The following is a 12,316-nucleotide window of genomic DNA, read 5'->3' as shown; positions in this document are numbered from 1 at the left end:
TTATTCCCTATGTAAATTTCAAAAACATAAATAAACCTTATTTCATATGTTTTGGTCCATCCCCTTCTCAATATCACTCCTAATAAATTCTTACACGAATGAGGATCCACTTATTTCAGCATAAGACAGTTCAAAAATTTTGTGTGACAACTTTATTCTCACCAAAGACTATTGTAAAAGGCATGCCCACTTTTCCCCATGGGTTTGTTGTGGCTTGCTGCATTCCCATCAGCATGCTCTTAAGAGGTTAAACTCACGTCTGAGTAACTGTTTTCATAAACTCAGCATTTTGCTTCCAGTACTCATGGCTTGATAGTGTGTAACCTGGTCTCTACCCAGTATTAGCCACGTTGTTTTCACACTTATCTCTAAGGGCCAAAGATTATCTCACAGAAGCTCCGAAATAATTCCCGTGTCTGCAATGCATGTGTAAAAGGAAATTTTTCAAGGGAAGAGGGCGAGAATGAAGTTCAAACTCTTAAGAATTTTTGTAAAGGATTATATTGATTAACAAAAGCTCTCCGGCATCTTCTGGCAGGCATGTGAGAGAAGGCAGTGATTGTAATTAATTTTTAGTGAGTGCCGCATATTTGATAATTGCTCTGATTCACACTATTATATTCCTCTTCCTTCACCCACAGCAAAACAAGCTTAATTTGATTCATACCCTTAGGAAGAAAAAAAAAAAGCCTAAGATTACTCACATGGCTGTGATTCAGCTCTTGGCTCTCACCTCCTCCTCCTCCCTTTCTCCCACCCTGCCCACTCCCATATTCACTCCCACCCAGTGGCGTTGCCATCAAAAAACTGAGTCAGTTCGTTCTTTAAAATGGGTGGGGAAAGAAGACAACTAATAAAAACTTTTCTGAGCGAAGTGTACTGCTTAGATCTGAAATCATTGCAGAAAGACGGGCAGAGTGGCTGCTTATATAATAGGAAAAGCATGGAACAGAGGCAAACTCTCATAAAGAAATGTTGAGTGTCTTATATAAGTCTAGACATAGTTTGTATGCATGTCGGTAGAAGCAAACACGTAGCCACATAGGCAGGTTTCTATGAACATTTTCTAATATTGGGAATCTTACCTACACTGTATATGAAACCAATCTTCTGATCTCAAAGTATATTACTTTGGTATAATCAAAAAGTGAATCTCGTAGTTATCCAAAGATTTTCTTTTATCGTAGTTGATTTACAATGTTGTGTTAATTTCTGCTGTACAGTAAAGTGACTCAGTCATACACATATACACATTCTTTTTCATATTCTTTTCCATTACAGTTTATCACAGGATATTGAATGGAGTTCCCTGTGCTCTCTACAGTAGGAACTTGTTTATGCCAAAGATTTTTGATCATTGTAAAACATAGGTGAGAAAGTCATTTTGTCAACCTTCAAATGGACGGTGTGACTTAGAAGCCTAAGATTGTTGTTTTCTTGTCCCCGATGAGTCGCGAGACTGGTACCGGGGGTGGCAGCTCCCCCTTAGTGGCTGATGGTGGTGGCAAACATTATGGACGCAGTGATTTCTGTTCCTTCCTCTATTTTCTCAGTTATTCGTATTCTCCAGGTGAAACCAAAGCCTTGGGGAAATGAAGTCACTTTCCCAAGTCCCCACAGATAATAGTCCCAGAGCCAGTATCGGAACCCAGGCTGTCTGTCTGCACCCTGACCTGTAGCTCTGGTTTGTGAGACTCCCACACAGTTGGATCATTTGGTATTTTAGAGATTGCCCGGAGACAGGAGCGTTGGCCGAGAGGAAGCTCTGTGCCCGAGCTCCAAACCTGCCTTTAACTGAAACGGGTCTCTGTGCGTCTTCGAACTGACTTCCCGCCTGGAGGGGAACAGAATCAAGCCTTCCCCGAAACACTCATTTGTAATCCTAATCACCTTCTCTCCGTTTTGCTGGCTTTCCCCCCATTCTGTTACCATCTGTCTCAGAAACATTGCCTGGATAAAGACAAGTTGGAGCAGTTGCTCGCCCTCCAACAAAACATAGAATTATTTCTCTTTTCCCCCGAGCACCATATTTGAGGAGCTCCATATTTATAAAGCTTGCCTGCACCTCGGCGATGTCTGGTTGCTGTCCTTTTTATCATTCTTCAAATATGTTCTATGCTGGCTGGAAATGATTAGCTTTTGTTACTGGAGGGTTTGTGGGATGCCTGAATTTCTTCATATAGTTTTCAGATGGAAATCCATGTAGTTTTCGCCTTTAAGAAATGAGATTGCTTAATGAAAGACAACATGGGAGAGAATGCATGCTGAGGTTTCTTTTCGAATCCCCCCACACACACACCCTCACTCCTTGGTTTTCCCTTAAGGTGACTATGGTGAACTTTTATGTCATGACCCTGTGGAGAGAATAAACAGTGGATCTCAGGTACTTTTTTCTGGATCTGAAACCACTTCCTTACGCCTCTGTTGGGGGGCCCCATGTTGATGTCAAGGGTGGTGCTCCACGCCAACAGGGCTGTAGTATTTCCCCCAGTCTTTGACCAAACCTTCTTTGCCTTCTTTCCTGGCCGATGAGTTTCCATGTCTTGACCCATCTGGGCTGACTGTAATGGAAATTCTTCTTGAATGTCCTCCCCAGCTGGCCCCAGCCCGATTCTGCATTGGCTTTCGGAAACTCCAAGAAGTTTGGACACAAAGGCCCCAGCAGATGTCAAATGTAAAACCAGACAAGTATTTAAACCACTGAAACTTTGGGAAGGAAAATATGGATTGGCTAGGTGTTTGTCATCATTAGTGAAATTGTTAAAAAGTGATTCTTTAAGAAAAGTTATGGAATTGTATCTTTCTCACGTAGAAATGTTATTTAGGAACTGACTAAGGTACGTATTACTCTAAAATGATGGTACAAAGGGCAGTTAAAGGGTAGAGATTGGATGATAATGGTAACAGAACAGCCAATCCTTACATAGTACATACTGTCCGTCAGGCAGTGTCCTCTGCACATACATATATTTTTAACCCAGGTGCCACAGCTAGTTTTGGCAGAGCCAGGATTCAAACCCCCAGCAAGTCTGGCCCCAGGCTTAAAAAATATGTTATAGATTCTTTTAGATGCCAAAGTTTTAGGTGTTTGATTTTATTAATATGCTGTTTTCATAGTCTGTGTTTATTTCCATTGAAAGCCATATAATTATAGATTTTAAGGTCTTTATCTATTGTAGGAAGGTAACTTTCTTTAAGCCAATAAAATTGTACTCAAAAAAAGTCAGTGGCTAAATTAATACATCCCTGTGGAAGTATGAATAAGTTTTAAGATCTGAATGAGAAATATGTGTACATAGTTAACATCGAAAGGTTTCAAAAGTGTAATTCGGAAATGCACTTCTAAATTGTTCTGTGTGGATTTAACTTCTGAAAGTCAGTTCTATATGTAAATTTAGTGTGGGGTTTCTTCCAGTAAAACCCTACAGGGAATCTTTTTGTGATGTGAATCGTCAGCTCCTGAATTAACTGGATTTCGTTGTTTCAGGCTGTATACCTTTTTTCTGCCCTCCTCTACCAATTTGAAAATTAGATATTTGAACATTTTGATATATTATAGAAATAGACTGTATTTTTTATATTATAACAAAATTAGTTCTCTGTCAAGGCATAATCCACAATAAATGTCAAGCCTTGGTACAAGCAGTTGCTGACTTTGTCAGGGTTAAAGGAGGTATGCTGAAAGGAGATAACTGTAGTTAAACTGCTCAGACCGAGCCTTCCAGATTTTTTGTGTGGGGACTTGCACTTCTTATTACTGCATTCTTCCTGTCTGCGTAATACCTGGGAACAATTTATTCCATGTAATGCCACCCCCATCTTGGTAGTAAACTTTGTTTTACTGAAGAGGAAGACTTTTAGGCATGCCAATTTATTTATCGGAATTTTCTCAGATGACATTTGAAGATTTTCAAGTTTTTATTTTGCAGCTTGTAGGCCAGTTGGGATTAAAGGACAGTACAGATTGTGTGTGTGTGTGTGTGTTTGTGTGAGAGAGAGAGAGAGAATGTATTGCATGTGTGCTTGTGTGTGAGTGGCTCAAGTTATCATGTGAATTGCAGTAAATGCAAAAGTGAAAGCTGCAACATGGCTCTCATGCCCCTGACCACTTCCTAAAGAACCTGCCACGTGGGCTGCAGACTTAGAGAGTTAAACTTGGGTCCTCAGGACGCTGAGCGTCCGAGTCCCCATTGTAAAAGCCTCCAGTAGACCTAAAATTATAAAACCTCTTTACTGCTGTTCACATGAACTCAAACGTTCGGTTGCCTCAGTTGTAAAAGTTTCAACAAATAATTAGGAAGTTTTAAATATTTGGGAATAGAACCAGAGCCTTGCCATACCTTCAAAACAGTCTTGCAACTTTCTCTTTTACATGATCCAATTCTTTGAAACCATTTAGAACGTGCATTGTGATCCTGAAATGTACAAGTTATAAAAGAAAAATGTGAGCTTGTCAGATTAACTACAATCACCAGTCTAATAAAACTGAGTCACATCCAAATGGGCTGCACTTACGCTACCCTCCCATTCTAGGGAAAACGTGGCTGGGGGAGGCAGTCTGAGTCATCACCTGGTTTGTTTGACATACGCTTCCTTCCATAAATTGGGAATGGCAAGCAGCACAGTGTTCCAGGCTTGCCTCAGAGGAGGAGCTGTTGCAGCCTTGCATGATCAAAATAGGGCCTTTTAGGTTTGAAGGTTGAAGCTGAGCCCATATTTTGGCTTCAGATGTCGGGGGAGGGGGAGAAGCTGACAGACCCAAACAAAGGAAAAATGTAAGTACCATTCTGGGTGGGGGGCAAAGAAATGATAGGGGTGCTCACAGTTGAATTTTTCCTAAGATATAAAAAAATTGAGAAATACATTGGGGATGTTAAAATAAGTAAATTGGTAGCTAGTTCACTAAGCGGGGGGCTCATTTACTTAACAAGAATGTTCTTGATGTGAACAGTCCAAAATCATTACATGAGAGAGAAAGAAAGGGGGAGAGACAGATGATTTGGTCGTTACCGTGCAAATTTGTCCTGACCATGTTTAATTTTGCCTGATGTATGCAACCTTTTTGCGAGACGTGTATTTCGTTTAAGGAACTTTTTCACGGCAGACTTTGAATCTCCTTCAGGGGTATTTTGAGGGGCTGAGAAGAGCAGGGGCTCCTGTGTCTCACCCATTTTTCCTCCAGCGGCTTTGCAGAGGCTCACCGGAGCTTTTTAGAATAAAGAAGTTGAGAATGTAAAATTGCTGGGGAGACTGAAGAGGAAGGGGAAGGAGGAGTAGATTTATAGCTGAAGCGGGTTTGTAAACTCAGCCTCTGCTTTGCGATTATTTTTTAATATGTGCCAGGCATTCCGCTGATTTCCATCCTGGCTTGGTTGTGGCTTTTTGTCTGTCTGTGTGAGGCTAGGGTGTTCCCTGTTTTAAAGCCGGAGTTGTCACAGCCTGGGCGTTTTCTGTTTCGGCTTATGGCTTTTTTTTTTTTTTTTCTCTCTCTTTTCCTGAATGAGTGTCCTTTGTGTAACCCCAGTAATTCAGAAATCCTGTAGTCATAGGGACTGCCCTGTCATGTGACTTAGGTACTAGGTGCTGCCTGCGATTGGTCAACAGCTAATTGGCGGGTCCCTATAAGAGGTCCCGCTTCGGGCGACCAGCCACTCTCCTGCCTGGGCTGCTGCTCAACAGGGGCGGGGGAGGGGGGGCAACGGGTGTCCAGTGATTCAGCCACATGTGATAGATGACCAAGGGACTACTTCCTTGGGGTCTGCACATCAGTGGAAGATACCCAAACTGGTTGTGGCTGCCTTGATCAAACTCTGGCTCCCTGAACTGGTAACTGTCACTTTAATGTAGCTTACTGATTAAACTCAGAAAAATGCAGCTAAAAATCTTTGCCAGGAACTTGTGTGGACTTACTCCCTGTTCCCTCCTTACCCCCCTTGTTCTTATTCGTTTTGTCACAGGAATGAAATGCAGATAACTCTTTAGAAAACTTTCGTGGGAAAAAAAGCGCCTCGTGTGATCTGGAACAAAGACATTTTCTAATCAGATTTATCAAGCTGTGAAGAGGGAGTTTTAGCGAACGGAAGCAGCAGCATTCTGTCACCAGGAAATACTGCTTTATCCAGAATTGGTAAGTGAAAAGTGGCATTGCTCCCTAATAGATATCATATGGTGTGTGTGGGAATTGTAAAATTGTTCACAGACCCCTAACAACTGTGTTGAACCAAAGAACACATAAACAGAGCTAGGAATTCTAAAAAAGGAGCAGCCCAAGAATACAGCATAAAGGCTGAGAAGAAGCCAGGTAATTAACAAAGATGAGCTGAGCGTTACCAGTTAGCCAAATATATGTAATACAACTAGCTTGGCTCCCCGACCCCCCGCCACCTTTTTCTTCTTATGAGGGGGAAGAGAATAAAAATGGGTTCTCTGGTAGAGTTGTGGCATTAACATTCCATGGATATAGATTTCCACTTAGTCTGAACAGTATGTGTGATAGATATTTAAAGGGATGTTTTCAGAATTAGTCAACTTGCCCTCCTTTCCGTCCTTCTACACTAGAATGTCAATAATTTAGTTAGAACTCTACGAAATGATAGTTTAAGTAATGCATTGGAAAAATTTCCTACTGATTGTGAAGGGCAGATTAAGATGGTAACAGATTTTTTTTTACACTTGTGTTATGAATTTTAAGACTGTTCTCTTTGATTACATTAGTACAGTAGAAGGGTGGTTTATTTCTACATGGTTCATTTTTGAGAGATGTCTCGAGATATCATGATTAGCAGTTCCTACTGGTATGCCTGTGTCTCTCTTTCTCCGGAATCTTAAATTCAGTTTTCTAATCTTAAATCTGAGCTGCCCCTATGTTTAAATTTCCAGAAAAATACAATAATGCTTTGAGTAATTGTGTTATATATATATATATATATATATATATATATATATATATATATATATATATAATAGGTTCTTGTTCATGAACTGTAAGGAAACACAATTTTATATTAGGCATGAGTGTCTGATTTCTTGATTTGGCTTCTTAAGAATGATTGTGGTGGAAAAGTTGAATAAAATAAGAAAATAAAACTAGAATGGAGGGTGGCTACCTGATTTTATCAGTTTCTTATTGGTCAATAGAAGTAATCATGTGATGTCCACTTATGGAATCAGATGGAAAAATATTTTGTCCTTTAACTGCTCACAAACATGTAGGTGATTTTGGTGATCTCCCTTTATGCATATGAATATATATAATTAAAACTATTAGTGACAGAGTTGTAAGTTTAGGGTTATAGAGGATACAATATTATTTATTTACTTTTTAAAGTACATTATTTCAAATTGAGAGTTAAATCTGCATTTCTGACTTTGGGTTTTCATTCTGTTTCTTTCAAAATCTTGAAATCCTTAACTTGAAAGGGGAAAATGTATAATAAAAAACAGGATAGCAGTTCTACAGTTTCTCTTGTTGGCACTAGAGTGAGATGAGGGTGGAGGGGAGGAAGATGACTCTAGTGGGATCTGTTAATTGGTCTTTTTTTTCCTGCTTATATACTTTGAGAATTTTTGAGAGCATTTTTCTCAGACTAATAGCTCTCAAGACTTCTGTAGAAGTATTTATTTTCAAAGAAATAGATAAAAAGCAAGGTAAGCATGGCCGTTAAGGGCAGGTTCTCCAATAAATCAGAGTGGTGATCCAAACTTGTTAATATTACAAGTTATTTGACTTAATTGAAGTGTGGCTAAGGATATGGAAAAATGCTACTCTTTTTCTTGAAGTACATGGATTTATAGGTTTCAAAGTCTTGAAGACAGAAAAGTGGTAACAAAACATTAAAATATTTACAGGTAATTTATATCTGATTGCTACTTTGTGTTCAGTGATTCACAGTTGTTTTCAGCTCTGTATTTCATGGAAATACTTGGGAGAAACATGGTGATTTAATAATCTGTCTAAACACTGCCATGCTTAATGGAAAAAAGCCTCTACATAATTTTTAGGTTTTACTCATCCATTTAGAAGCCATTGTTTTGAATGACAAAAATATGACAGAAGCAGGTTGAAACAGTAAATGCTAAAAAGTATATTCCAAAAGCATTTCTTTAGATCTTCATGTTTTCAATTCTTTGTGCTCCTCTCTGTTACAATTTATTAATTTTTAAAAATACATGTAAAATAAATAAATTCTCTGGGGTTATGGAGAGTCTTAAAAGTTTTGTATACTTTGTTAAAAGACATGAATGGTATGCACATGTCTTTGTCTTTGTGGGTATGTAAAGCTACAAATGGAAGGGACTCGGGTCAAGGGACAGACCTCAGAATAACTTTCTTTAAGTACTATTGATATTTGCAAATCTGGGAATATAAACACTTTCCCTTTGGGCTTGTATTTACATTTTTGGTATGGTATACAGTTCTGCCCAACTAAATGTTTCGAGGTATGGATATGTATATGTGTATATATTTGATTGGAAGGGGGAACTTTAATCACTAGCGGAACAAGTGGCTGTTTGTCAGAACCTAGATAAGCCTCATAGTGTTGTTCCTATAACAACTGAGGGGTTGGGTGTTGAAATGTAGCTTTAAGTTCTCGGTTTGCAAATGTCATTCAGACCTCCCACTACAGTCTCACTGAGTAGGAGGATAATGAGAAGGGGAAAAAACCATGAAGCAATATAAGTATCTCCGTTCGTTCCATGTCTTCCTGACTTGCTTTTGTGTACCGATCGCCATGGGAGTGGTAAACATAGGTCATGAACAAAGCACTACTTGAGTATAAAATAAGTGGAAAGGGGTCAGAGAAGTTGGGGAAGATAAATAACAACATATGGGGGTAATGAAGAGGCAAGAGAAGTCGGTTTCCATGCGTTTGTGCAAATCCTTTATCCAGTGCTGACCAGCAGTGCAAACATCTTGAACTAGTTATTGTATAGCTCTTCAAGAGCTGCAAATATTTCCTTAAATGCAATGTGGAGAAAATTCCTTCGGTAGCAGGATAGTTTACCATGTTGGCATAACGTTTATTCATCTCCCCTAGATGGACTACAGAGCATCCTGTATTCTTTGAAGGTCCATGTTTTTAAGTCAATTTTTAAAATCATTTAATAGCTTGTCTTTTTTCCATAGGAAAGATAGGGTTGTATGATTAAAATAGTGGTAAAACTTAAGTATATTATCCTATATTCAAAAGTTACTTTTAAAAACCCTTAAAGATTGTTTGAGACCTGTTGTTTGTGGCCATGAATTGGTTGACTGAGAAGCTTATGGCACACTCTACTTGGAAGGAAGGAGGGATTGTTTAGATTATATTTGGCATGGATTAATTATGCAGTTGTGGATTTCCCATGCCTGAAGGGCTTCCTATTTTCTACTCCTAAATGGTTTTGACTGTTTATTTGGTCATTAGCATGTCCAGAAGTTAGAAAGGAAAAGGAGACTTCAGTGGGTTTTGCCCCTTATTTACTATATAAGTCCACCATTGCTCGCTTCTGAAATCCGAAAAGGTCTGAAAACCAAAAGATTTTAATGTAAAAAATTTGGTAGCAAATCCTGACCTAAACTGACATGAAGCCAGTGTTTATAGTCTTTACTTATCCCAATTAGTAGGATGTTTTTATGTTTTACTGTAGAAATTATTAATGTGTTTGACCATGGAGTGCTGAGTTTTATATAGATAGAATAGTTAACCCTATTATCTTTATAAAATCAGCATCATAATAATCAATCTGAGAGTGAGATAAGGGTTTGTAGACCTCTCATTACTGGTATACGTTGAGCTCACATTATATGCCAGGCACTGCTCTAAACGAATCATTGGCATCTAGAACAGTGTCTGGCACATGGCAGATGCTCAGTAGTTGTGTTTTGGTATAAAATGCTTTACATATATTAACTTACTTAATCTTCACAAAAACCGAAGAGGGCCAATATGGTTTTTAATCCCCATTTTACATGGAGAAACGAGGTGAAGCAACTTACCCAAAGTGTCCCAGCCAGGAAGCGATAGAGCCAAGATTGGGAAGCAAGCAGTCTGGCTAAAGTTTGCTCTTAATGAGTCTGCTTCAGGTATGAGGGAGGCCTGGAGATGTGGCACTGGAACTCTTGACTGAGTCACAGGGGGGTTTCAGCTGTTTATTCCTAGTCACCCCGCTCCTGGTGTCATCAGACATCACCACCATGGTCATTACCAGGGGCCTGCTGCGGAATGCTTAGAACAGGTTTTCCTCGGTGGGAGGGTGGGTGTTCCAGGGCTCTGAGAGGCTCTTTATCTCTTTATAGGCTTCCCAACAGGATCTCCATCAGCAGTCAGCCTGACTTCTTTATCTTGAAAAATGAAGATGCACAAAATAACTCTTTCCTCCACCCCAAGGAAATGATCTGGAATAGTGGGAAGAGTCTTTCTGGAGACATCTCCTGGGCCCTTAACCCAGCAGGAGGTCTGGGCTCTGAGAAGGACACGGGTCACTGCAGAGGGAGTGAACTCCGTGGCGTGGGAGCCACACTGGACACAGCAAGGGTCCCTGTGGACCTTGTGCTGCATGACCCTGAATCCACAAAAGGATACTTTTAACAATACTTCTCAAAGAAGTGTATAAGATGTCTCTCCAATACCTCTATATTTCTAAGGATAAAAATTCATTCCAAGCTGATAGCAACCTCCCCATTCTACTTCCCAATTTCCCTATCCCACTATCTTGCTTAATTTTTCTTCTTAGCACTTATCTCTGTCTGACATACTGTATGTTTTACTTATTTATTTGTTTGGCGTTTCAGTCAAATACTAGCAGTAATGTTATCTTTGAACAAATGTAAGGGTCCTAGATTTATTTCTCTTTGATCTCCTTATTCAAACTCATTCCCTCCTATCAATCTCAGACTATCATAAATAATGAAATTTTTTCTGCCCATTGGAGTTTTCTTACTGTTAGTTATTTTTATATTCACAACCACGAGAATTTCTTTTTCTTAAACAAACTGTTTGGATTGTGCAATCAGAATTTGGAGAACCCATGTCTTCATTCAGGAGAGGAAACTTAGCCAAATTTGAATATAATCATTGAGTATTTTTAAAATCAAGACAATTTTAAATTACTGAGGGAAACATGCAAAGTAAAATACTTTTGTATCTTATGAATTACCTTCAATTTAGATAAGGAACTGGAGAACAATACATAACATTTATTCCAGTGAAAACATCTTAAACTCGCCTACTTGCTATTCTTTTCCTTTGAAAAATTTAAAAAAATTAATATAAAACAATCATTCTACATATTAAAGAATGTAAATGATTTAATCTTGGACATTTCCTGGCTCAAGTTCTTAAATTCTCAACTGTGTAACCTATTGTCTTTCAACCCTATATTGATTCTAGTTTATACATTCCAAAGTATTTAGGATAATCTAAAATATAAAATTGAAAAATACATAGATATTATTAACTATAAATAATGTGGTCATGTATATACATCATTAGAACGCTCATAGAGTTGATTTTCTTTAAATTCTTTTTTTTCTTTAAATTCTTAAAGGAACAGATTAGATGCATATAAAAGTTGAATATAAAATACTTTTGTTAAGTCAATATAATTGAGACATTTTGTTTTTCTTAGCTATATTTTAATAGCAAAATAGTTTCTAGTTGCTTTCTTTTAAATGGTCAATCTAACAAAGTAATAACTTGCTTAAAAACGAAGTGTAACTGGTTACTTTAAGGTAGAAGATGGAGTCATTGATTATGAAAAGCAATCTAAGGTTTTATTTTATTTTTAATTTATTTAATTTATTTTTATTTTGGGCTGTGTTGGGTCCTCGTTGCTGCACGCGGGCTTTCTCTAGTTGCAGTGTGTGGACTTCTCATTGCGGTGGCTTCTCTTTGTTGCAGAGTACACATGGGCTCTAGGCGCACGGGCTTCAGTAGTTGTGGCTCACGGGCTCTAGAGTGCAGGCTCAGTAGCTGTGGCTCATGGGTTTAGTTGCTTCACAGCATGTGGGCTCTTCCCGGACCAGGGCTCGAACCCGAGTCCCCTGCATTGGCAGGCGGATTCTTAACCACTACACCACCAGGGAAGTCCATAAGGTTTTGTTTTAAATGATCTTCCCTTTCTGCCTTGGAAGAGTTTAATTCTCCTTAAGCACCTGTTTTACTGAAAGCCCATGGCTGGTGGTGGTATTAGAAGAAAGCTTAGTTTTCTCACCTTTCTTTTTTTTCCCCCACCTTTCTTAAAGCAGATGGATAAAGACTTTTCAAATGAAAACCCATTGATTTCTCTCAATTAGTTGTGTGATATGTATAAAGTGAGGCTAGCGTTCTTAACA

General features: G+C 38.8%; 1 long non-coding RNA gene across 1 annotated transcript; it reads left to right on the top strand.

Annotated features, from left to right (window-relative positions):
* The first annotated feature begins 5,738 nt into the window (after positions 1-5,738).
* LOC309796358 lies at positions 5,739-10,825 on the top strand. Its single transcript, XR_014292431.1, has 3 exons — positions 5,739-5,826; positions 5,958-6,127; positions 10,280-10,825. It is a non-coding gene; the product is annotated as an uncharacterized lncRNA (long non-coding RNA).
* Positions 10,826-12,316: the final 1,491 nt, after the last annotated feature.

This window comes from Mesoplodon mirus, assembly GCF_964341445.2.
Source record: "Mesoplodon mirus genome assembly, chromosome: X".
NCBI lineage: Eukaryota > Metazoa > Chordata > Mammalia > Artiodactyla > Ziphiidae > Mesoplodon > Mesoplodon mirus.
This window is presented reverse-complemented; position numbering and strand designations above follow the sequence as displayed.